Source organism: Acomys russatus, chromosome 12 (assembly GCF_903995435.1).
Source record: "Acomys russatus chromosome 12, mAcoRus1.1, whole genome shotgun sequence".
NCBI classification, from domain to species: domain Eukaryota; kingdom Metazoa; phylum Chordata; class Mammalia; order Rodentia; family Muridae; genus Acomys; species Acomys russatus.
Window position 1 is genome coordinate 53,549,944 of NC_067148.1, and position 27,612 is coordinate 53,577,555.

Here is a 27,612-nt window from a genome sequence, read left to right on the forward strand (position 1 = left end):
CACCTTATTTAGTTTCCTTTAGGGAAAGTGATGATACATCTCTCCTCAACCACTACTATCATTGTTCTATCATCATTGGCTACACTGTCAGAGTTACAATACGTAGCAGTCACGCATCATGGACGGCATGACTAGTGACAGAGTCACTATCATTGGTTTATAAGTGCACTGAAGACAGGGGCCCTTTCTTTTGTCCAGTACTGCTTCCTGAGCTTCTGCTATTAGAACCTGAAATCCAGAAGACAGTTACTCAGTTTTGGTTAGACGGATAAATGCTTGAATTGCATCATTTGTTTTGGCTAGGACCAGGCAAAAGCATCCAACATGGGCAAACTTGCATATCCTTTCAGAAAACTCAGAAGAAGAGGAGTCTTTCTTCCAACTGGCCAACATGTGAACAGAACACTTCAACTAACCAATTGCCTTTGAATCCCATCATTGCAATTGAATTGTTTCATAGTCTGCAGTAATTTCATGCTTTCTTTATGTGATTTCATATGTGTGTGCTCATGCACATGTATGAGAGGTGCTGTTTAATAGAGTATGCTGAATGTTTTTTGTTTTGTTTTGTTGTGTTTTTTGGTATCTGCCCAACCTCCAAATGAAATAGCACAACACTGATAACACAGTCTAGACCTAGCCAGAGATCTTCAGGGTAACTCCTTGCTGGAGCTCTACGATCCTGTACTACCAAGGGATAAAAGAAAGTCATGGGGCCAACTTTTAATAAGAAGGATAAAGTAAAATTAAATGTACTATAAAGCCCAGGGTGAGGCTTTTTGAGGTTTGTTATTTTCTATTTTTATTGTTGAAAATAATTTTATACAATAAATTGTAATTATGCTTTCCCATCCCCAATACCCCCCAGGTCTGCCCCATATGCCCACCCCCAAAACTCCACAGTTTCTCTCTCTCTCTCTCTTTAGAAAGCATCTAAAAGCCAAACAAAAAAATCAGAAGAAAACGAAGCACAAATAAAATAAAGTACAAGAAGCACACACACAGACACACACACAGAGACACACACACACACACACACACGACACTAACACATGTAGACATAACTCATAAAAACACAAAATCAGAAACCATAATATATAGGCAAAATACTAGTAAGGCAAAAAAGGCCAAACAAAGCAAAATGAGACAAAAAGTCTCATATATAGGTGAGACAGTATATATATATAATTTTACGTTGGCCATCTACTGCCTGGCATGAGACCCACCATTAATTAAGTGTGTTTAATATACACAGTGAGAATCCATTGGAGAAAATTAATTTTTTTTTGTAAGCAGATGTCCACTGGAGACACATTCTTGATTGTGGATGGGACCTTATGTCCACGTCTGCCTCTTAGCAGTGAGACCCTGTCTGGCTTGAACCTGCACAGGTTCCGTGCATGCCAAGCTCCCACCACCTCTGTGAGTTCACGAGAGCACTCCAGTACCATGTGTCAGAAGGACACTGTTTACTTGGAGTCCCCCAACTTCTCTGGCTCCTACACTCTTTCCACCTCCTTTCTTGTATAGCTCCCCGAGCCTTTAGGGGAACACGTTGGCAAAGCCATCCCATTAGGACCTAGTGCTCCAGAGTTTCTCCCTAGCTGAATGTTGTTCCGTCGTGAGCCTCTTAGTTTCTATCTACAGCTGATGGCTGGTGAGTCATTGGTCTACGAGCATGGCAGAATGTCATTAGGAGCCATTTTGTTCCTATGCTCCCTTAGAAGAACAACAGTTTTGCTGTTTTCTCCTAGGTGCATAGCTCATCGGTTTCAGATTCTTGGCTATCCCAGCAGTGTGAAGGCTTCTGTCTTGTGAAGTGGATCTTAAATTCGGTGAGAAAGTGGTTGGTTGCTCCTCGCACTGTTTGTGCCACTGTTGCACTAGGATACTGTGCAGGCAGGTCACTGTTGCAGATTACAGGGCTTCTTGTAGCTGAGTTGACAGTCATCTTTTTCCTCTAGCAGTGCACAGAGTAACTTCCAGTACCATGAGAATCAGTCAGTGAGGGTAAAGGATTTTAGCTAGATAAGTATTAAGTTAATGTCTCTGTGTTTGGTGAGATATTTAAGTGTAAGGTGGGGAGCAATCTGCCTACCTGAAGCCCAGTTCGGTGTGGCCACTTTGTGCTATTTCTGCCCCTGTTCACCTCTAGTGCTATGTGGGGAAACAGGCATTTCTGCCTCCTGCCACTTCACTGACCCTGTGAGCTGCTCATCCATGGTGCATCATGTAATTTGGTGTGTTAGCACCGCAGAGGAGAGGAGACACAGAGGACGTGGTCTGGTACGCAAGAATTTTATATTCTGAGAAGGAATAAAAATGTTCTTTCTATTTAGCTCAGAAAATAATTAGAGGGAAAAATTGTATCATTGTATCATTTAAAGGGACACTCTAAGATTTAAAAAACAATCTCATGTGCAAAGGAGGTGGCTATTGTGATTTGATAGCAGTGCTTATAATAAGTCCTGTCTGTACTGTAGGTGCTGGTGGAAACAACATTGCCACTGGAGCTGGTATAGGCTGTTCTGTTGCAAATTAAAAGGACCACGAAGTGGGATGGAGGATTCCTGGCCCAACCCCAGGGTGAACTGAAAAGCAAAAGTCTTATGAGGAAGCCCATGAAAACCACTGATTTGCTAAAGGAAACTGGATTAAAGTTGAATCAGAAGGTTTAAGGTGTCCCAAGAAAAGGTGCTAGCTACGAAGCTGCACAAGTCGTGTTTGGGACCAAACGGTGCTCTGCTTGATGCTGGCTTCTTGGCCTCTGATTAGTCAGGCTATTGCCAAACCTTCAGCTGCCCTCACTCCCTCGGAGGCCTGGAAGGCACAGCATGGTCACAGTGCCATTGTCTGCTTCCTTTTGTTGGTGCATTGCCTGGTCTTTTACTGAGTTTAAGTTTGCCCTTCTTTTGTTCAACGTATTTTTCTGCTCAGCCACCCTGAACCTCATTCAGATGCCATACATGTGTGTGTGTGTGTGTTTGAAACTTGGCCATTTAATTCACAGAAGAGCCTTGGGAAACTTTCAGGTTTCAGGTTGTGCAGAGGGTCACACTGCTTTGAGTTCTGACCTCCATTTGACGTTTTTAAAAGACTCAAAGGACTAACTCAGCTGCACGGTTGAGTTTCATCAGGTGAGTTAGGAAAAAGAGAGGCGGGGGAGAGGTTGGGGTTGGGATCACGTAGAGTACTGCTGTGCTTGTTATATTTTCATAATAGTCATTATTATTCATCACCATAAAGCTAAAATGTAAGAAGAGAGGAAAGTGCTAGGAAACTTGATCAGTCTTACGCTGCTCAGACCCAAAGCCAAGAGCCCAGGAGTTTAGTCCCGCAACAATCCCTTCCTGGGGCAGCAGCTGCTGTTTGTTTGTCTTTCCAGATGAAGCTTTTGCAAAGTTCCTGGTCTGGGTGGATCTCTGCAAACTTATTTGATCAAAGGAACACATCTTTGCCCATATTCCTGGAATCCTGGGACTAGCACCTAGTGTCGTGCCGACGGGGTAGTCTGAAAATAAAAGTGTTTTGAGTCTTGACTATTATGAAATATAATGGAGCAATGGGCTGTCCTTGGCGCACTGAGCCAAGGGGCTCCCCTGAGAAGTTACGCATGCAACAGATCTGGTGTAAAGGAGGTTTATTGGCGAAGGGAGGGGAGTGAGGACCTGGCGAAGTGGCAGAGGTACTGAGAGAACCATGAAAGGGGGGGTGGGTAGGGGGAGTGAGTGGAAGGGGTGGGGTGTGGGGTGTGGGAGGATGAGGATTGTCAAGGGAGAACAGAGAGAGGAACGCCAGAAACACACAGAGAGAGAGCTGAGGGTAGCGGGTGAGTGCTTTTCCTCACTGCACACATCTGGCACTCCTGGCAGCGGTGGCAGGTCATGACAGAAGCAGCAGCCTGAGGACAGGCTGGTGGAACTGCCTGTGTGCTAACAACAACAGTAAAAGCGAGCAGAGACTTCAGGGGACCCTCCCCTTCCGTCCAGCACAGTGTCCCCAGCAATCACCCAGAAGACAGACATCTGCTTCTCATTTTAAAAATACCCCCATGGAGATCAGATTTTGTATAAAGTCAAGTTTTATTTCCCACTACTTCCTGTGCATTGAAACAAAAATTGGGATGGCGTGGCCTGCACTAAGAGGTAGACCACATGACTCTCCCATCTTAAAGGAGGCGCGATTTTTCGCTCACGGTTTTCAGAGATCCACGTTTCTAATCTTTGACTGCACTGATTCTAAGACCATGGAGGATGGAGCACAAGCAATGACGTACAAAGAGGAGGAAGCTGCGCACCTCATAAGAGACAGGAAGCAGAGAGCATGGGGGGAAAACAACCTGTGCCGTATGTATCTTAGTAACTGCAATATTGCTGTGAGGAAACACCATGACCAAGGTAACGCTAATAAAAAGAAAGAAAGAAAGAAAGAAAAGAAAGAAAGAAAGAAAGAAAGAAAGAAAGAAAGAAGAAAGAAAAGAAAGAAAGAAAGAAAGAAAGAAAGAAAGAAAGAAAGAAAGAAAAGAAAGAAAAGAAAAAACCATTTAACTGAGGCAAGTTAACACTTTTAGAGGGTTGGTCCATGGCCACCATGGCAGGGAGCATGGCAGCATGCAGGCATGGTGCTGGAGCAGCGGCTGAGAACTCTACAGGCAGAAAGAGAGAGAACAACGAGGCCTACCATGGGCTTTCGAAGCCCCCAAGGCCACGCCCAATGACACACCTTCTCCAACAGGAGCACGCCTCCAAATCCTTCCCAACAATCCTACTACCTGGGGCCAAGCATTCAGCCATATGAGCCGGTGGGGGCCGTTCTCACTCAAAGCGCCGCAACACAGAACCCTCATGCAAGTCCCACTCTTGGCAAATCGTCAACATTCTGCCTTCTGGTGTTTCCAGACCACAAGAAATGGCCCCGCGAGAGGCGAAGAGCGAGAGTGCAGGAATGAGAGCCTGAGGGACATCTTCTCCTCAAAGCTCAGCCCGCCGAGTCACCGCTCCATTCAGCACCTCCACCTTCCTCCTTACTGCTTGAGATCTGTTTCTCCAGTATGTCCACCCGCCACTTGGCTGCCTCCTACAGATTGTTTTTTCAGTGAAGACCGTAGGCAGTTGATGTAAAATGTACCATGGTGTCAGCGGTATGAAAGCTCGGAGAAGTTCCAGGCATGGATGAGGTTACCAAGTAGGGCGCTCAAATTTGCAATCACACCTGTTCTCATGCAAGTTTAAATCTCAGATCATTCATGCTAAGAGTCACTTTGGTCATACCCTTTCTCCTTCCGGATGAACTTGCTGCAACTTAAATTCAAGTCAGACTTGGTGAGAAGTGTTTGAACCCATAGTTTACCTATCTATAACCTCACCTTGGCAACAAGATCTGACTTGTTTTGTTTTGTTTTGTTTTGTTTTAGGAAGTTTTGCCAGTGGACTTCTTTCATGGAAAAGCAAATCTTGTATTATTGGCATTTTTTTTCAATTTCTATTTTTATTCTCTGCTTACCACAATGCTGTTTCGTCTATCACCCACAAACCCACAACCCCGCCTTCCTCAGTTCCTCACCATGTGATCCTCTGATGTAAACCAGCTTTAACACTCTTTTCTCTGACTTTAAATTGTGACCTTATGCTGCACGCTCATGGCAACACATTAGTGCTTTCACAAATTATACTTTATTGTTTGATATACTTTGAGCACAATATTATTTTCCAGATAAAGTGATTTGTTTGTTTGTTTATCTGGAGACAGGCTCTCACCATGTAGTCTTGACTGGTCTGGAGCTTGTGTGTAGACCTGCCTGGCCTCCAACTCACGGAGACCCAACTGTCTCTGCCTCCAAAGCACTGGGATTAAATGTTTGATACCATCCCTGCCATAAACCGTTTAACTTCAAGCAAAAGGTCTCGATAATTGAGGATTAAATAATAGTCTGACCTAAATTTGGGTAAAGATCAAACGTCCTATTTCAATATTTCAACCTTATCTGTACTTTACTTTGGATTTTATTATTTTTATTTTTCATATATGTTTTTAAGTGAAATAGAACTACATTATTTCCCCCTCCCTTTCCTCCTTCCAGTTCCTTCCAGGTACCCTTTCTCCACCCCGCCCCGCCCATGTCCTCCTCCCGTTCTTAAGTTAATAGCCTATTTGTCTTTGATTATTAATGGGACATGGGTGTGTATGTGTGCGTGCACACAAATATATGAATAAAATCCGCTGAGTCCACTTTTGTTGTGTGTATATACACGGTTTGGGGGATGCAAAAAGACTAACATCACGTGATGGAGACTCTTCCATGATGTCACAGGATTTTTTTTTTTTTTCTGGAGGGTCACAGAGTTGCAAGGTGTGCTCAGAGAGCGTCCTGTGACAGTAACGTCAAGATTCATAACATCTGATGTTTACAAGCAGATGTCGCCTAAAGAATTGTATAGTGTACCCATTCCAAAGACTTGTGTGACAACTACAATAGTAGTGACCCAATATATGGGAGCAATGTGTATTGTGAGGCACAGTTCTCACCGCTTAACGTGCTGCGTCTACTCTACTCCACCAACAAGTCAGTGAGGTACTTACCACTCACTCTGCATTGGGCAACCAGTAAGGGGCCTCATCCCTGGGAGAGGCTAATTCTCTTCCTCCCAGTGGTCATTAGTGGCCTGTAGTTCTTTGTCTGGGGGAGAGACCTCACGAAACTTTCTCCTCCCACACTGTATGGCCATCGATGTTGCCATTGTTCTTGTCTCGTTCATGCAGCCATTTCTAAGACAGTCACTTTCACCACAGACTCACTAGTATTTTGGCTCTTACAATTTTTCCACCTTCTTTTCCATGATGGCCCCATGTCATAGACACCAGAACTGTGGTTGGGCTCTCCACGGACTGTTGGTCTCTGCGTTGGGTCCAGGTGTGGGTTTTTTTTTTTTTTTTTTTTTTTTTTTTTTTTTTGTGGTGTTTCTCTGTTTTGTTGCTAAGAGGGGCTTCTTTGATGAGGGATGGTAGCTACCCTTCCCTGTGGGTGTAAGGATGAGATGTAGGTTGTAGTAGGAATTGTCTGGTCTAGGAAAGTGGTGGTAGCGGGTCCATTTATAATGTTGGTGACATCGCTAGGGCTGGGAAGCTGGCTAGGTGTCCAGTGTCTTGGGTTGTCTCCTTCCTGTTGAGCAGGCCCTAGTTCAACTAGATAGCCATTAATTACTGCCAACCTGTGAGTGCCGCTTATTGCAACCCGGTGGCTAGGCCACCATGCTGGTCACTTGCCTTTTGTCTCCATTACCACTTTTGGAGGCCTTGATATTTCATTCATTGAAATAACAAATGTTATCTCTGCTTACGTTACTTCATCTATAAAGTGGAGACTCTAGCTCAAAAGAGTAAGTACTTACAAACATCAATATATAGAATTATGATGGAAAATTAGTGATTTGTTGAATTCTTTAGACACAGTGGCCGAAGTGTAGCTTTTTAAAAGGTAATTTTTAAAGTAAGATCTACAAAATGTCCTTGATGATTCTCTACAAAAAGACTGGCAGAGCAGAGTGGGTGCAAAGATGAGTACAAAGAACCTTCCAGTTCCAGTTGTTGTTAGACATATAACAATTAAAGAAATAGAGACCAATAATTAGAGAGAGAGAGAGAGAGAGAGAGAGAGAGAGAGAGAGAGAGAGAGAGAGAGCGCACAATGGGGGCTCTGAGGAGGGAAATGGAGGAGGTAAAATAATGTAAGTATATTTTAATTTAAAAACGTTTAAAAAGAAAAATGTATTTTAGTCATGGATGCATAAGTTCCAATTGTGGTAAGGAGAGATTTCAGGAGCGGAGCTCTTCAGCTCACAGCAAGGGGAGTCAAGTCAGAAAAGCACCAGGTCAAGGTAAGCCTTTCAAAAACTGCCCCTGGTGACCTGCTGTCTCTATCTGTCTGCTCCAGTGTTAACCGTTGATTACATCAGAGCTGTCACCATCTGTCCTCCTCTGGAAATGCTCTCAAAGGTGTGAGAGGTGGCTTTACCAGTCTCAAAGGCATCTCTCAGTTCAGTCAGCTTGATCTTCGAGATTAGCCATCACCGAGGTCCTTTGACGGAGACAGGGTGGGGGTGGGGCTGTCATAAAAATGAACAGCAGTATAGACGCCCACAGAGTTCTGGGAAATGTAACCACCCTTCTTACCATACCTGGTGGCTTTGTTTCCGCTTCACCTTTCAGTGCATTTAGGGACATTCTCTGATTGGCTTAGGCCAGATCACATGTGTCCCTGAAGAACTCAGTGAAGCCTTCCCTCAAACAAAGGAAGTAGCAGTGGAGGGGCCTGAGGCACAGGAAGCAAGCGCCTGAAGGGCAGTTACCAGAAGCATGACTTTGTGATGGATGGTATAAACAATAGATGGTCATCACACCTCCTGCCCCTTAAAAGTCCACATAGGTTTGGATCTAACAATAGCAGCAGCTGAGTGCTATATGCTAAAAATCTCTATTTCTTTGTTTTTAATAGCTAAGTAGTATTCCATAGTGTAAATGTACCACAGTTTCTTTATCCATTCTTCTACTGAGGGACACTTAAGCTGTTTCCATGTTCTGGCTATTATGTATAGAGCAGCTATGAACATGGTTGAGCTAATGTTCTTGTTGTGTGCTGGAGCATCACCCCATATTTGTCCCCTGGATGGGGAGACCTGGTGGCACTCAGAGGAAGGATAGCAGGCTACCAAGAAGAGACTTGATACCCTATGAGCATATATAGGGGGAGGAAGTCCCCCTCAGTCACAGTCATAGGGGAAAGGAGTAAGGGGAAAATGGGAGGGAGGGAGGAATGGGAGGATACAAGGGATGGGATAAGAATTTAGATGTAATATGAATAAATTAATAAAATATATTTTTAAAAATCTCTATTTCATCCTTCCATGATATCGAACAATGGGCTTTCCGATTTCTAATGTACTTTAGTTAATTCCGCAGAAAAAGCACAGTGTACTGACTTGACGATACCAGGGGATGAAAATAGGAAACCTGATAATTACTTTCCGGAAGATACTCTGCTAGACTTGGCTATATATAGTTGTTGGAATAATTTTGGTCAAGCAGTCTGTTATAGGCTAGGGCATATATTTAGCATTTTGATGCATCTGTGAAAAGAGCCTTGTAATTTAAATGAAGCACTTTAAATATTTCGTATCTCTCCGTTAATTCTGGATCTGAATTTATCATAACATATTCTTGAAGCTGATTTCAATTTCATATTACTTTCAAAGAGCTTATTTTTAATCTTTAAAAATATAGGCGCGAAGGAGAAAGCACAAAAAATGTTTGAGCCTGGAGGCACCGACACCATCCTGGAAGATGAGGAAGCCGCATCTGTCTATTTGTGTTTCAGAATGGTTAACACACTGAGACTCCAGAGGAACGTGTGGGTCTTTGTACCCAGTAGACGGTCAGCCAACACAGAGAAATTATTCAAGCCAGGAAACATTTAAAAGGATTCCACAAGGAGAGAAAGAAAGAAAGAAAGAGAAACAAGAAGAGACTTCAGACTGTGAAAGGTAAATATTGTTGAAGTTATGTGGAAGCACAGTATAAAAAAGCAAGCAAAGAATAAGGCTGCCACAAGCAGAGATAGAGTCCGTAGGTGTTGCGCTGTAAACTCGGAGGTCGGTGGCAAAGCTACAGCTGCTGGGCGGTGAGGGACGCAGGTGGAGGAGAGACAACCGTGCTTGTGCCCACAGGCCAGGCTGCAGGGGCGGCTCTCCGGTGGGGCATCAGTAAATGCTTCTTCGGATTTATCCGGCTCTTATTTGCTACTTTAGTTTGTGCCACTGTTTGCAGGGACGTGCTTTCTTTTCCAGCTTCCCGCGATTCCACACTTAGCTTTTCCCTGATGGGGGCTAATGAATATCTCGCCCTCAGGCTTGGCTGCTGTTTCTCATCGAAAGGCTGTCTAAGCGTGGGTCGGTTTCATTTTCCGATATAATTCCCACCTGGCAGGGGACCTATTCTGAAAGATTCATCCCTCTATCCTCAGGTCATCAGGCCAGCTCCCAAACTAGAGCCCAAGCCCGAAGGTAAGATCTTTAAGCCACGAAGCTCTTCGCAAAGCATAACTAAGAATCCCGTCGCGAAAGAAAACAAACAGAATCTTGCATTGATTTTGTGTTTGTTCAGCCTGGGAAACAGTAGTCACCATAACACATAAGCCCTGAAATCTCACAAAATTAGAGTGACTGGTGGTGTTATTGTTGCAGTTTTCACTTGGTCTGTTTTTGTTTTGTTTTTTTGGGTTTTTGTTGTTGTTGTTGTTGTTTTGTTTTGTTTTCTGTTTTAAACTCCTGTCAGATGGATTCCTGTCAGCATGTAGGTGGGTCAGAGGTGAGAATGCGAAGTGGGAGAAACTTGTGGCCTATGCAACTTTAGGGAAACAGACATGCTACTTCTTGTACCAACTATTAATCTTGTTTTTGTGGTTTCTGTTGGCTCGGTTTTTTTTGTTTTGTTTTGTTTTGTTTGTTTGTTTGTTTGTTTTTACCTGAAATGCATTTTAAACATGTATCTGAGAGAATATAGCGTTTTAAAATTCATACAAGATGTTTTATAGATGTGGGTCCTTCTAAAGCCTGCTTTTTAAATCAGCAGTTTACGCCTGAGGTTGCTCCACACCGAGGCTGTGTAGCTGTAGCACACACAGTAGACTGCACACAGTGTAAACTACCTTGACCTAGCGTCCTCTGCTGGCATGTGGGCTTTTACCCTAGGCTTTCAGTTTTTATTAACTAACAAATACTACACTACCAGTCTGAGCATTCTTATTGACTCTTCTTTTTTTTTTTTTTGTTATGTGTGTCTGTGAGTGTGACAAGATATATGTAGGTATGCACATGGAGGTCAGAGGTCAACTTGTGGGAGTTGGTTCTCTCCTTCCGCTGTGCTATCATGCACTCTTTCCGCCATTAGCCGTGCCCCTGTGCCTGGTCGCTGGTCATTTTAAAAGTCAGGCTGACAGGTTCTAATTGTTTCTGTGGCTGTTACTTTACTTTGCCTTTTCACTCTTTTGAGATGAGGTCTGCTTATGCAATCCAGTCTGGTCAAGAACTTGCTGTGCAAGTGAGGCTGGCTTTAAACTCTTAAACCCATTTCCATCTCCGCCTGGCATTACAGATGTAGGCCCCACAGTGGGATTCCAATCCTCTTGTAGGATCTCACGGCTCCTACTTTCACTTTCTATGCGTTCTGTTTTGATAAACAAAAGTTAGCAACTTAGAGGTCTTTATTTAGTCATGTCTCGTTAGCTTTGTTTAAAAATTAGTTTCAGGGGCTGGAGAGATGGCTCTGTGGTTAAGACAGCCATCTGTTCTTCCTAAGGTCCTGAGTTCAATTCCCAGCAACCACATGGTGGCTCATAACCATCTGTAATGTGATATGGCGCCCTCTTCTGGCTTGCAGGAGTTCATGCAAGGAGAGCACTGTATACATAATAATAAATAAATCTTTTTTAAAAATTAGTTCCAGACTTTAGTTCATATGTAAATTACTTTCTAAAAGTTTTAAGGAATCTTGCTTTTTCTAATCTAAAGTTAAATCTAATTTTAGCTGACAGATCCTCCCCCTGCTCAATCCGGTCATTGGTGGTCTATCCGTTCTGCTCTGGTTCAAATGCAGGTTCCGTGTACGCCTGGTTCTAGCAGGGCTATCCATTCAGGTTCTTTGGTCTTTATCTCTCTTTGCACTAACGCCATGCTATTTTTATTCCCAACAATTAAAAATTATGATATATTAAAAAAGAATTACCATCATATTTATGCATGGACCATCTTTATTCTGTGTCCATTTAAGTAAACTCACCAGCGCCCATGGAGCAGTCACTGACAATGCACAGGACTGCGTTTTCTTCTTCTCATGCTATTGAATTTTCCTCTTCACAGACATGACCTCTCTGCGTATCTGGTTCTCTCCTTCTGTTTCATCAACATCTCCCTCACTTTCTTTCTTCGGTGTCTTTTAATAATTTCTGAAATAAAGTCTTGTAAGTTTTCTGCACTCAAACTTCATATTATTACAGGTACTACAAATGGCAGCTTTCCAAATTGCATTTTCAGCCATCTCTCTCTCTCTCTCCCTCCCCTCCCCTCTGTGTGTGTGTGTGTGTGTGTGTGTGTGTGTGTGTGTGTTGTGTTAGATCACTGTGACTTAGGTCATTCTCCAACAATGTAAGGCCTAGGCTGGAGTTTATTCGCCGCAGGGGAACTGGCTGGGAAAAGCTCCCCCTTCTGCCCTTATTTGGGACCCCAGCTGACTGGTTTTCTATTGAAGATACAGAACCGTCATTTTGCACACATGGCTTTGACAATCACCCTGAAGGACTGTAGTCAGAAGGGAAAGGATTTCGAAGAACAACAGCCAGGAGGTAAGGTAGACTGTGGGAAGATTACAGGCACTCCTGCCCACAGATACGCACTAGGGAAACCAGGACGGGTAAACATGCAGTGTTGTCTCTTTAAGGGAGAAATGTATAACTGGTTTTGCCCCAGAAGGCTGGGAATGTGGCTCATAGCCTGCTGACCTCTGCACTAACTGTACGGCCAGGCCACACCCATCCCCCAGACTCTTACCTTTATTTCAGTCAATGGATAAGCTCTATCCTCCCCAGCCTCTTATCATGACCTTTGCTCACCTTGAGCATGGCTTCTTAGTTAATTCAAGGGACCTATCTTTACAGAAGACGGCACTTGTATTTTACAAGAGTTTTGATGTAGTCCTGTCTTAAGCTTTGCTGTGCATACTCATCATCATTGGGGAATTCCCCCCAAATCGTGATGTCAACATTCAAAGTTTGAACCAATGCCAGCTACTGCATAGTGTTGAACTGAACTGAACTGCCTTCTTCACTCAGACTATTTCTCTGCTGGCCTTGGTGGTGGCAGAGACCCCCCACAATAGACCCTAGTGTTTGTCATTACTGCTTTATCCCTCTGCACAAAACAAAGCAAATAGGAGCTTTGAGGAGCCCGCTCCGCGTTCCTAAGCTGGGATATGCAATTCTAGAGGACCATGACTTACCACGTGAAGATGTACCCCACTGTTCCCCAAGTGTATCTCCATGCTTTCCCCCACAGCTGCACCATTGTTTTCATCTGAGCTCCTTCTACTCATGACCACAGAATCATGGCCAAAGCTGCCGTCTAGAAGCAGCTGAGCACCAACTTGTCATCTGGGCAACATCTGGGTACAAAAAAATCACCCTTTGGAGCTCTGCCTCGATGCTCACCTCAGCAAAATTGTGAGATGGCATCAGTCAGAGAATGAGAGACCTAGGATAAAACAATCAATACGAAAGGTAGAGTTTGTAATTAGCTAAGGAAGGCCAAGCAGCTAAAAGTTCAGAAGGTACATTGTCCAGCGCTTGGAGAAATATTGCTGCTCATGCCCAAGAGCGAGAAGACTCTAGAAAGGCTTTTTTTTTTCCTGTAACTGGAACAGGTTGCCATTACTGCGAGTTGGCAGGATGGGCTATGGAACGGAAGCTGGACATACAGCTGGGACATAGTGTAGCCTTGAGGGGCAAATGGGCTCCACAAAGACCAATTGGATCCTTCCTTAGGCTCTAAGTACATGCAACCTTGACGGTGGTCAAGAGACACAGGGGCATCTGGAAACAGCAACACTCACTGAAAGAAAAGATTCTGTGGGAGTCGGAGTTCTATGAGCTGCATCTGGTACTTGCTCCATTCAGCATGATGAGCCATCAGCCGGAGTGCATGAGCGTCAGAGGGACCTGGGCACAGGCTGTTGCTGCACCCCTTCAGACTCCTATGCAAATGTCTCTTTCTGCCAATCTGAACCTATGCCTTAAAGAGCAGGGGCATCCACAACATGCAGTTTCAGTCTAGAAAACAAACAAAAAAGACAAGGCTCCTACTTAGATTTTCTGTACTAGTTAGAGAATTAATAGAGGTCAGATTAGAGCCACACAGACTATTGGAAAGAACTTTTTCCTTTTTTTAAGGAGCTACCAGAGGATCCTGCATATTAGGATTTAATGAATAGGAAGCCAAAATAAACAAAGTAATTTGGTTGCTCTGTGATGGATGAGGCAAAGGTATAAATAGAAACAAAAGCTCAAGTCCTTGGCTCTGAGCCTAGCTCCTTCTTCAACACCCAGTTGAAGAAGCAGCAAATCCATTTATCTCACTGTCCCCCAGCCTTCAGCAGCTGGACTTGCTTAAATGGCCGTTTTCTCCTTAGAGGAAGGTTTGTCACATCCTCCATCTCCTCCCTGATAGGATTGAAAGTCGCATTACCAGCAGATCACACCATCTTTATTTCTCCTCCAGGGGACTGCTGGCTTGGGACATAGGTATGAGCATTTGGTGGAGACCAAAGCCTGTGATCTGGGTTAAGTGTGACATCGTTGCTTAAGTGTGTGCCTCCAAACAGCAAAGCAGCCTCATCAAACACAGAAGGCTGCTGTTGGCTTTCCAGGATTGACTGTGACCCCAGAATCATGACACTTCACACTCCTTTGGAGGGCAAACTTGAACTTGCCTCTTGTTTTCATGTTTAGTGAATGTGTTTCTCCTCAGACACTTTGATGGCACATTATTTCTCACCCTGAGCTACACTTTAATGTGTTATCTGTGGAGTGCAACCAGCAGAGCTTTTTGGTGCCATTAAATTAGCCGTGCATTGGAGCCAGGCAGCAAAGAAACCTTTGTGTTTTATTTCAGAGAGGCCCCATTGGGGGAAATGGTGGTCTTAAATTTGAACGGGTCTGTGGTACTATGGGGTGAGCAAGAAGGTCGTCTATTTGTGCGGCACCAAGTTTGATTTTAAATAATGTACTGCATGAAGGTGGGTGTAGTTAAGTGACCATAAGAACTTGCCTGCTGGGACTCGGTCTCTCTACAGAGACTAGATTGCACTAAGAATTTCCAAAAAAAAAAAAGTAAATAGCGTCAAGGAAGAAACCTCTTTCTCTTCTGCCCGCGCTTTCAGCCTGGACTCCACCAATGTTCCTGCGGGTCCTGGTCCACTGAGATGTCCCAGACAGACTCTCAGAGGTTAGTGGGCACCTGGACCAATAGCTCAGTTCACAAGTCAGTGTAGAGTTTCATGTACCACAATAACTGTTTCTCACAGAACTGTGTGTGTGTGTGTGTGTGCGTGCCTGTGTGTGTGTATGTGTGTCTGTGTGCCTGTGTGTGTGTCTGTATGTCTGTGTGTCTGTATGTGTGTATGTCTGTATGTCTCTGTGTATGTGTGTGTGTGTGCCTGTGTGTGTATGTGTCTTGTGTCTATGTGTGTCTGTGTGCCCGTGTGTGTGTGCCTATGTGTATGTCTGTATGTCTGTATGTCTGTATGTCTGTGTGTCTGTGTGCCTGTGTGTGTGCCTATGTGTATGTCTGTATGTCTGTGTGTATGTGTGTGTCTGTGTGTATATGTCTGTGTGTCTCTCTGTATGTGTGTGTGCCTGTGTGTGTATATGTGTCTTGTGTCTATGTGTTTCTGTGTGCCTGTGTGTGTGTGTCTGTATGTGTGTATGTCTGTGTCTGTCTGTGTGTGCCTGTGTGTGTGTATGTGTCTTATGTCTATGTGTGTCTGTGTGCCTGTGTGTGTGTGCCTGTGTGTGTCTGTATGTCTGTGTGTCTGTGTATGTGTGTCTGTGTATGTGTGTCTGTGTGTGTGTGTGTGTATGCCTAAGGGTTAGTTGTTATGATTAAAAGAAAGCCATTTATTGGAATATATCCTAAAGTTTCTTGCCTTAGTTAACAAAACAACCCAGGCCAACCTCAACTTTTTATAATGATGATCATGATTTGAACCTTCACTGTTATTTCCATTCAGGACAGCTCCTTCTTTAGAGCAAACAGATGCTGCTCCAAGCCTATGCTCAGGAGCGTAATAAACGCTCAGGGAAACACTGCTCTGCATTAATGAATGGGTTGCATTATGCTTGGCTAGTAGTCTCTTGGCAATAGAGACGCTATTGGGTGTCGTTATATTTGGATTTAGCTTTTGTGACCTTTGGAGGCTAGATAGCAGAGAAGAAAGAGAGGAAGACATATCTTACTGCGCAGACGATGCACACTGGGAGACAGGTTGCAAACAGCTCTTGGTTTCATCACATAAATCTCTTTGCCGCGGAGAGGTTGGAAAAATCTTAGTGATTCATGGGCACAGACTTTAATTTACTATTTTTCTCAGGTGCTACTGAGGATTGGTGGAAGGGAGCAGCCTTATTACAAAAAGTACTGCTCTTATATTGGGGGTAAAGGAATATGACACATCTACTTGTTTAAAACAAAAAACAAAAAAATCCCAAACAAAACAACAGCAACAGAAACCAGATTTTTTTTTTTGCATAATTATAGACATGCCACGCAGTTCTGCTAATTCTCTTTTGAACCACAGACAAACACCAAGACACAATTCTGATACTTTGAGCTGCTGTGATCTCGCTTACAGCAGAATAAATTGAAAGAAAATGCGTTCGCATGTGTCTCTTTTTAATGAACATTCATTGTGGGGCCTGGGGGGGGGGTGTTCTATGTGAGTAACAAAATCACTGCGTAACAAACAGTAACAAAATAGGCGGAGATGGAGCCTATATCCAGTCTTGCTGTCATATTTCTGGGGTGGGGGCTGAGGTTCAAATATAAAAGCCAAGTAGAAAGTCACTTTGGGCTGCCATCTGTCCTTTGTGTCGTGTTAAAAGTAACCAAGCTTTGGGGTTGCTGTTCTGTTTCTGACAATGATGTGCAGTCCCGTCTCCCAGCGCTGTGATGGAATCTTTTTGTTGTCATTATGCCCAGTTATTCCTGGGGCATAATAGTCACTAAAATCCATGCACAGGCAGAGACCAGACCCCAAACATGGATGCTTTAAAACTCAGTGACACAGAGGCAGCCCTGTCAGCCATGCCCAGCATTGGGAAGTCCCTTAGAAAGTGATTTCTTTGTGTTCACAGTGCTGCAAGTCGCCCACACACCTGCAGGTAAGAGGTGTCCCTGGCACTGTTTGAAAGGACACAAGCCTGATTTCCCAAGGCCTTCCCTAAATAGAGCCCCAGCATACAACACCTGAGCACTGGCCTAGACGCCCCGGCGTACCCATGGTCTCAGGAGCACAAATCACACTGGCAAATAACACTTAACATGTAAATCAAGCCATGTGTCTGTTTTACCTCCAAGGACCTTGAAGCTAGGGCTGGAATTAAGGAGACTATCTGGCCACCTTTTCTCTGCATTGAGGAAAAGAGTCAATAGTTGGAGCATTTTCATGGAGCCCAATATCAATGCAAGGCCTAGAGAAAGTGGTGGTTAAGGCATCTTGAAAGTCGTGAGAGTGACACAAAAGAGAGTAGCTTTATATTGCCAAAAAGACTTGAAGGACACGTTCACCATCTTTATTTCTCCATATCAGGGAGAACATTCTAGACACTAGAATGTCTAGTCTAAATATTTAGGGTGATGATATACTTGGAAAAGGTCACCATTTGTATAAGATAGGGTATAGTACTTAATTTTGTATGCAATACCATTTTCACTTGCATTTATTCAAATCTCATTAATTCTAAACCCATAAGCATTGTATTTGTGTTGCAAGCAAACATATTAAAATACTAATTTTCCTTTTTACTTTTCCCATGTTTTTTTCCCCAAGCAAGTAAATAACCCCTTAATATTTTTTATGCTTCAAGGTGTTTTTGTAGATCCTAAAGCAAACCAGGATGTGAAGTCTGGTTTTCCATGCCTTTGTAAAGCCCTGACTTCTTTGAAGAAATACTGTTGATGTCTCAGAGGAAGGTAGGGGTGGGCTCCTGGGAATAGCAGACGCAGCCTCCTGTGTGCTGCAGTACACCAAGGGATGTCTGCAAACCCAGAGGAGGAGCCATAATGATTGCAACTGAACTGAGAGTCAAACCGCAGTTTTTCAAAGAGAAGACATTGACTGTGTTTCTACCTACCGGGGCATAGAGGGCAGCCATGCCTTCCCTTCATTCCATGTCCTGGCAATATTAAAATACCTTCAGTAATAATTTGCAAATGCTAGTTTACTAGGCTGTACTCAAGTAGCTTCAGAGTCACCTCTGTGACATCAGGTCTGATTTGCTTTGTCCCATTGACTTACTTTTAAAAAAAAAATTTTTTTTAATGTTTAGAGAATCATTTCTTTAATTTTTGAAATTACATTGTGCAACTGTGCCACATTTTCTATATCCAATCTTCAGTTGGGGGCACATCTAGGTTGCTTCCAGATTCTGGCTATTATAGGTAAAGCTGCTATGAACACAGCTGAGCAAATGTTCTTTCTGCATGGTGGAGCATCTTGAGGGTAGATGCCCAGGAGTGGTATAGCTAGGTCTTGAGGTAGAACTATTCCCAATTTTCTTAGAAAGAGCCAGATTGATTTCCAAAGTGGTTGTACAAGTTTGCACTCCCACCAGCAATGGAGGAGTGTTCCCCTTTCTCTACATCCTCTCCAGCATGTGCTGTAACTTGAGGTTTTGACCACAGCCATTCTGACAGGTATAAGATGAAATCTCAGAGTCCTTTTGATTTGCTCCCTGATGACTAAGGACATTGAACATTTGTTTCTTGGTCATTAGTGATTCCTCTCTTGAGAATTCTGCTTAGCTCTGTACCCTATTTTTATATTGGGATATTTGATTTGTGGTGTTTAATTTCTTGAGTTCTTTATATATTTTGGATATTAGCCCTTTGTCAGATAAAGTGTTGATGAAGATCTTTTCCGAGTCTGTAGGCTGTCATTTTGTTCTGTTGACAGTGTCCTTTGCCTTACAGAAGCTTTTCAGTTTCATGAGGTCCCATTTATTAATTGTTGACCTTAGAGTCTGAGCTATTAGTGTTCTCTGCAGGAAGTTGTCTCCCATGCCAATGGGCTCAAGACTTTTCCCCACTTTTTCTTCTAACAGATTTAGTGTGTCTAGTTTTATGTTGAGATCTTTAATCCACTTGGACTTTAGTTTTGTGCAGGTGATAAAAAAGGGTCTATTTGCATTTTCTTACTAGTAGACTTCCAGTTAGACCAGCACTATTTGTTGAAGATGCCATCTTTTTTCCGTTGTATGGATTTGGCATCTTTGTTAAAACTCAAGTGTCCATAGGTGTGTGGGTTTATTTCTAGGTCTTCAATTTGATTCAGTTGATTCACCTGTCTGTTTCTGTGCCAGTCCCTGACTGTTTTTATTACTGTTGCTCTATAGTACAGCTTGCGATCAGAGATGGAGATTCCTCTAAAAGATCTTTTATTATATATGATTGTCTTAGTTATTTGGGGTTTTTTGTTTCTCCTAATGAAGTTGAGAATTGTTCTTTCAAGGTCTGTAAAGAATTATGTTGGCATTTTGATAGGAATTGCATTGAATCTGTAGATTGCTTTTGGTAAGATGTCCATGTTTACTATCTTGATCCTCCTAATCCATGAACGTGGAAGATCTTTCCATCTTCTGATATCTTCTTCAATTTCTTTCTTCAGAGACTTGAAGGTTTTTTTTTATACAGGTCTTTCACTTGCTTGGTTAGAGTTACACCAAGATACTTGGGTTATTTAGTTTGTTGGTGTCTAATTTCTTGAGTTCTCTATATATTTTGGATATTAGCCCTCGATCAGATGTAGGGTTGGTAAAGATCTTTTCCCAATGTGTAGGCTGCTGTTTTGTCTTATTGGTAGTGTTCCTTGCCCTACAGAAACGTTTCAGTTTCATGAGGTTCCATTCATTAATTGTTGATCTTAGAGCCTGAGCTGTTGGTGTTCTGTTCAGGAAGTTGTCTCCTGTGCCAATGAGTTCAGGGCTATTCCCCAGTTTTTCTTCTATTAGATTTAATGTATCCAGTTTTATGTTGAGGCTTTTGATCCACCTTGACTTGAGTATTGTGCAGGGTGATAAATATAAATCTGTTGCACCATTTCCCCCCTGCCCTCCCCCAAATCCCCCTCATATACCCTGTCTTATTCTTTTTCAAATTCATGACTTCTCTTTTCATTATATACATATATATTCTTTTTTCTTTTTTATTAATTCATTCATATTACATCTCAATAGTTATCCCATCCCTTGTGTCCTCCCATTCCTCCCTCCCTTCTGCTTTCCCCTTACTCCCTTCCCCTATGTCTGTGACTGAGGGGGATCTCCTCCCCCTGTATATGCTCATAGGGTATCAAGTCTCTTCTTGGTAGCCTGCTGTCCTTCCTCTGAGTGCCACCAGGTCTCCCCATCCAGGAGACGTGGTCAAATATGGGGCACCAGAGTTCGTGTGAAAGTCAGTCCCCACCCTCCACTCAACTGTGGAGAATGTCTTATCCATTGGCTAGATCTAGGTCAGGGTTCGATGTTTACTGCATGTATATTCTTAATATAACCTGCCCAGTCTGTATAATGTTTCCTATATGTATATTTTCAGGGATGACTATTTGGTATTAGATAACCAATTAGTGTGATCATCTCTGGGGAAGACGATTTCTCCCACTCTTGGTATTCCTTGGCTGCCTGTAGTTCTTTGTGTAGAGTAGAGGCCTCATGAGTTTTCTCCATCCACTTTAGTGTGTCATTGCTGTTCCCGTGTTTGTCTCATATTTAGGCAGTCATGTTGGTGAGACTTGACGCATGTAGCTTCTGACGTTACTAGAAAACACAGCAATCTCCCTGGTCTTCTGTTTCTTGCAATCATTCTGCTTCCTTTCCTGCAGTGTTTTCTGAGCCTTTGGTGTGAGGTGGTTGTAGGTTGACTAGGTTTCTAATACCAGGCGTAGTTTCCCTCTAGTTTAACAAGTTTTAAGTCCAATTAGAGAGCAGTTGGTTACCATGTAGGTGTGTGTGCCACTACTGCGTCCTTGGGCTTATAGTGCCATCATAGTTGGGTAGGCTGGTTCCCTTGTTTGAAATGTTGCATGGCGCATTTTGGTATCATGAATGCTAGTCTGCAGGAAGGAGGAATCCAGGTGAGTTCTACCTTAAGGGCTTCTGGGCCCTGTTTCTAGAGTGCATCATGTCTTCAGCAGGAGGGACTTACCTTTCATCTCTGAGGTACAACCAAGGGCAACAGCAATAGTCTGAAAGTTTTTGGTAGTTTCTTAAGTGACACTAATTAACAATTCAAAGCAGGGCTTCTTGTGTCTGATCTTGCGGATTTTGTTAGGGATTGTTTGGTTCTTAGAGGGAGTATTGTTCTCTCAGATGAGAGATTTTCATCTAACTATATATGTATATTTATGAACAGATTTACTGGTATTATATTTTTATATAGATAGCTAATAGTATGATTTCTTATAACTTTTCAGACATCTTTGCTGTTATTTTATCAACCTCCCACTTCTATATTTATCTGTCTCCATCCTCTCTAATTAGATCCCCCTTTCCGATTTTCCTCAATCAGACCACTTATACCTGTTATTCCTCTCTGTTGCTTGCTTCCCTGACCCCCATCCCACACAACAATGTCCCCTTTTTACTTTCTTGGCTCCTGTACTTGGTACAATATATGTCTTCACATCTGAGATCAAGAAGTCATCCATGAGAGGGAACATTCAATGTTTGTCTTTCCGGGTCTGGGCTACCTCACCCAATATGATCTTTTCTAGTTCCATCCATTTATGTGCAGATTTCATGATTTCAGTTGTCTTTATAGCTGAATAGTTTCATAGTGTATATGCACTACATTTTCATTGTTCATCTAATAACTGAAGGACAATTAGGTTGTTTCTATTTCCTAGGTTTTGTGGGTAGAGCATCAGTGAACGCAGTTGAGCAAGAGTCTGTGGAGTGAGATGTCAAGTCCTTTGAGCATATGCCGTGGAGTGGTATAGCTGTGTCACATGGTAGATTTAGTTTTACCTTTTTGAGAATTCTCCACACTGATTTCTATAGTGCTGTACCAGTTTACAATCCCAACACAGCAAATGAGGTTTTCCTTCTGCCTGGACCTCTTGTAGAATGTGTTGATATCTTATTGATCTTTGCCGTACTTACTAGAGTAACATGAAATATCAAAGCCGTTTATCTACCTTACCTCAGTTGCTATGGATGACGATTTTTCAAAAAAGGTATTTCTCAGCCATTTTTAAAAGAAGAGTTGACTAGCTTTTACGTTCTGCCAACAGGAATCCAGAGAGTTCCAAAGAGAAGGGCTCTTGTCGGGGTTATGCTTGCAAAGTCTCTGTGTGTCGATGACTCGGGTCAGTCTTATGGGGGCTCTTGATTTTAATTTTCAGGCTTCCGACTTGCAAAGCTGACACTATGCCTGTCAGAGACCCCAGCGCCAGCCAGCCACGCCTTCCTTGACGAGCTAGTTGCCGAGCCACACAACTACTCCTGTGAGTTGAGAGACACTAATATCGATGGCCTGACTTTTCCTATAGCAGTGGTTCTCAGACCCCTAACGCTGCAACCCTTGAACTACAGTTCCTCATGGTGCAGTGACCCCTGAGCATAGACCATTTCCATTGCTACTTCATCACTGTAATTTTGCTAATGTTATGAATAGTAACATAAATATCTGATATGTAGGTCGTCTGGGAAAGGGTCGTTCAACCCCCAAAGGGGTCATGACCCACAGGTTGTGAATCGCTGTTGTAGAAGTTCTACATTCAGAATTGTGGGTTTCCTCTTCAAGATGATCAGCTTAGAAATCTTAACCCTTTTCTGACCTTCCAATCCCAGAGGTGCAGACTGTGTCCTAAGGGCTTTCCCAACCCGGAAAACGTCTGTGACTTCTCAGTTATGCAGTAGCTTAGGTTATTAGTTGCTCTATATGTTGTGTTTATATATTATGTTCTTTCTGTTAAAGCAACTGGTAACTTTAACATTTCTTGATGAGACTTTGACAAACACAAAAATGATTCTTGCATGTGAATTTTTTATTTCTAGTGTTAGAATAGTATCTGTACTTAAATATAATGAACATGTCTTCATTTGATTTAATTTGATGCTATAATATAGCAAAAGGCTCATACTTTTTTCCTTTTTAATAATTGAATCAAATTTATATATTTGATCATGCTTTACCCTCCCCAATTCCTCCAAGATCCTCCTTCCTCTCCACCTACCAATGTATGTTCAAAAAGAAACAAAACAAAATCAAGGAACACAAGAAAAACCACAAAACCAAAAATCAAAACAAGCAATCAAATGACCAATAAGACAATAAAAAAGCAAAATATTTCGTAAAATACCAGTGAGTTTATGCTGTGTTGGGGAGCCATTTGGTATGAAGCCTGGCTTATTGTGTGATTGATATACCCAGTGAGACTCCACTGGAGAAAGGTGATTTTTTTCCCTTTAGAAACAGGTATCAATTGCAAATAGCTCCTTGGGAAGAGGTAGGACTCAGTGTACACTTCCCCTTCTAAATGTTGGGACCCCATCTGGCTAGAACCTATGCAGCTCTTGTGCATGCTACCACAGTCTGTGAGTTTGTGTGTGCATCGGTCCTGTTGTGTCTGGAAGATACTGCCTCAAAAGGAGCATCCTTTAAAGTGTGTTGGTACAGGAAATTTAGACTACAACAGAAATGGAGATTCAAATTTCAGTTATGCAACTTATTAGGAACACTATTTTAGGCACACTTATTCCTGCTCAACTTTAATCGACTGATCTAAAAGACAGATATAGTAAAGTGTTTAAGTGGTAATCTTGTTGTGACTATTAAATGGGCAGAGTTCTGGGCATCCAGTAAGTTCAGTCAGTGGGCACTGTTGTTGTTGTTGTTGTTGTTTCTGTAAAAGGGATTAAATCCAGAAAAAGGATGCATTTGCAAAGCATATAGCATTGAAGGAAGACAGAAGAAGACAGGAAATGAGGAGCAGTTAGGCTCAGAAGAGAAAGCTAAGTATGTTTGGGAACATGTAAAGAGAAGAGGGCAGCGTGGGGAGGACTGTGAACAGAGGGAAGGAGGGAGTGCAGCACTCTACAGCAAATAACATCATCTTCTAGTTGAGTGTGGATACTGAGCTTCATTTTGTCCTGTGTCCATTAGAGCGAAATCATGACGTCATCATGGTCTGTCTAACCCCTTCATCTTGTGAGAACTGAGTTTCTGGGCAGCAAACATTTTCTCATGTTCAACTGCTTCTGCTAGAAAATCTGAAGATTACATATGTTGTAACTTTCATTCAGCCTTTCTGTTGTCACATGCTTTTTCTAGCAGAGAAACAACTTCATACCTTAAGAACATATCAGATGGTTTTGTTTTTTTTTTTTAATTTCTTCCTGGAACTCTATTTCTCTTCAGTGTAAAGAGTCTGTGTCCTTAAACATGAATTTTTGTAAGAATTCTGTTATATCCCTGAGTTGTATGGTAAAAGCATAAAACTCACATTTGTTCAAACTGAGAGTACCATAGCAACTGTGTGGAAGAGACAGGCAGTAATTTGCCTGTTGACTTACAAACCAGTGATTGGACAGAGTTTATGTCATCTGCTCTCTGCCCAGGTGTATTTTCTAGTGTTTTTATGTTATGTAGATTGCTGGCTATAAATCTGTCAGCACTCATAAGACATGTCATACAGCTGAAACACAGTCCCTCCTGACGTCAAGTGTGGCCTCATGCAGACCAAACCAGACACCAGATGTTCTCTTTGAAAAGTAAACTGAGAGGAAGATAGCATTAACTTGAAGCAGCCCATTCTGCTTTTAAATTTTTACAATATGTTTGCCATAGCAAACACACTTATATCATTATTCTTGGGCTCCATGAATGTAACTTCAGGACGAGGTCAAATGGAGAGCACACACACACACACACACACACACACACACACACACACACACACACCTCTACCTCTGTCAAAATAAGCCCAAATTCATTTTTATTTGTGTTCATGGATGTACATGTATATACATGCATGCTACATGTGCTTTTACAAGTTTATTTATATCGAACATGAGAACTGGTTGTTGGGTGTTTTTGTTTTTTGGGGTTTTGAGGTTGTTTGTTTGTTTGTTTGTTTTGCATTACAAATTCATATCTTCCTCTTTCTTACATGTCCATCAAATGTTTCTCACTGATATAACTGACTGTACCCTACCAGAAAGGAAAGGAAAACTAGTGTGACTGATTCTGGCCTTCTCCATGGATGGATAAACTACTGTGCTCTTGTTCATAGACAATTCTCTCACCTTAGTGCATACTTTTCCCCCTGGGCTCTGACCTTGGTGTTCCCATGGGCATGGTGCTCACTGACACTGAGGGTCTGGGACTCAGTAGATCCAGGTAGACAGACAGGAGAGGCATAGAGAGACAGGAAAGCAGCAAACTTCCCACTTCTTCCTCACTCTCCAGGCTTGAGACAAAGGCCTAGCAGGCTTTTCAGACCTACCTGAGCACTTTAAGGTCAGGCTAAGGCATGTTTGTCCTGCCAGCCACCCTATCTTTGTTCAAACTGACTAATCCTAAATTAGAGGAAGAAGATGCTCCCGGGGCCCCCAAAGACCCTTAAAACCTTCCCAGCTCTGTTGTCTGCTTTGCATACGACACCCTACTTGCCTTGCTGTGGGAGTGTTTCTTCGTCTTAAAATGAGCCTTTCATCACAGGTTGATGCTGTCTGCTGCAGCAGAGATTTTCCCAGCTGCTACCTGTTGCACTCAAGGTTTTTCGTACCTTTTAATTCTTTAACTGGTAGAGAAAACAAGTCCATCAGGACTGCTTTCTGCCTCCCTGCCTACTACACGGAGTATTAGTTTTCCAGCCCTTTGAGCTTGTTTGTGACCACAAAAGAGATATATATTAGTTCTGAGCTTGTTTCCTTAGCCCCTGTTCTCCTGCACAAGACAGGGAAGGCGGCAGTTGGCTAAAATAATGTGTTACAACCGAGGTGCCTGAGATTAAAGCAGTCTGAAGTACTGATCCATGTCTGCAGTGCAAGCTTTTGGAGTTCTCTGCAGAGAACGCAGCCTGAGAAAGTTGTGTGTGAGTTGGAGGCTCTTATCTTAGAAAGCCCAACCTGGTCACCCGTACAATATCTTCGATAAGGTAGGAAGGGCATATTATGCACATAATTTTCCCATATCCATCTTCTTAATTAATTGTTAAAACAGCCCTTAAAGTTGGTACTACTTTCATGTGTTTTATAGACAAAGATTTGATGTCTCTGAGAAATGAAATGTCACACGAGCACACAGTCCCTGACATGGCTGACCAAGGCAATGGCCGGGCTCACAGTATGTGCTCTTCAACTCCGTACTTCCCAAGATAGTCACCAGGAAAATGGCAGGAAGACGGATGATGATGGGAACTTTCATTGACAGCACAATTGTCTCACAGTTTCCCATATTCAGTGAAAGCCAAGAGCATTTTTTGTCTTGACAGATAAATTTAATCATAGAAAAGATTTTTCACTGATTTTATGAAATTTAATTTATTCTGCTATTGCTATAATGTGGGGGAAATACAGCACTAAGCTGAACAACTGGCCTATGGTTAAGGGTGCTGCATCCTGCTCTTAAAAATGTATTGTTTTGCCTCTTACACCTGTACTCTGGGATCATTCACAAATCAAATACCTATGTAAAAGCCTTTATCTCAGCCCCTCAGGAGAATTCAGGCTAAAAGCACATGCGTAGAATCCTTTGAAAGCATAATACCATCTAAGTAGAGTAAGGAATCAAAGAATCTGACCTACATTACATGACTAAACTGAAAACATATACCTTCCTTAAAACACCTTTTACCATATATTCTGAAAATCCCCCCGACACGCACACTATTCAATACCTTTAATGAGGAGAGAAATTAAAGGAAATCATAAGTGAACTGGAATCAAATGATAACAGCAAATTGAGACCTGAAAAATTACCAAACTCAAAAGGGAGGCTAGTGCTAAATATATGTCTTGTGTTATAAATAAATGTTTTTACTTCAATAAAACAAAGCAAAATTAAAATGAAAGCAATCGGCCTATTGAGAAAACACACAAATATACACGTCCTTACCTCCACAGTGGGGCTGCTCTGCCAAGTGCTGACGATGTTCATTAAGCCTGTCACCTGTATACGTTATGATTATTTCTGAAATGGATTTGGAAGAGCCACAGAACTTAAAATTTAAATACATCCTAGTGGACACATAAACCTGATACTGATGGTGACCTGAGGTTGTCTCTTCTGGGAAAAGCTATCTTGAAGCTAACAGTTTTGTTTCAGCCCCTACCTCTGACTGATACGGGGGACATTTTCAGGTTTCTTGGCCAAGTCACCACAATGATTCACTCTACTCCTTTCTTGCCTGTGTTTATGGGTGATGAGCTCCCCCTCCAAACCACTGTGCTTTGTAGCAGTCGCACTTCACAAAGCTTTATGGAGCGCCGAGTTCTCATTCCCGAAATGGAAGTCGTGCCCCATCCATCGTGTGCGCCCTCCGTCTGTTCTGTGGAATTGAAACTTCCATTTTCATCCACTCCAACAACTATCAGCTCACACAGAGGCCAGAAAGAAGTCAACGGACATAGTCGCTGCTCAACACCTCTGTGGCTCCAGCTGCTAAATTTAGCAAGTGAGAAGAAGGCGCGCCCCTGCTCCCAGGTGTGTATAATGTTCATGTTCGCCTCTGCCTGCCATGTTCACAATGTGGTGATCCAAAAAATAAATGCAGGCCCAGGATGATGGCTGGAGA

General features: G+C 42.6%; 1 long non-coding RNA gene across 1 annotated transcript; it reads left to right on the top strand.

Moving 5' to 3' along the window:
• Positions 1-9,204: 9,204 nt before the first annotated feature.
• Positions 9,205-22,374, top strand: LOC127196208 (uncharacterized). The gene is made up of 3 exons (XR_007831458.1): positions 9,205-9,536; positions 9,901-10,055; positions 22,216-22,374. It is a non-coding gene; the product is annotated as an uncharacterized LOC127196208 (long non-coding RNA).
• Positions 22,375-27,612: the final 5,238 nt, after the last annotated feature.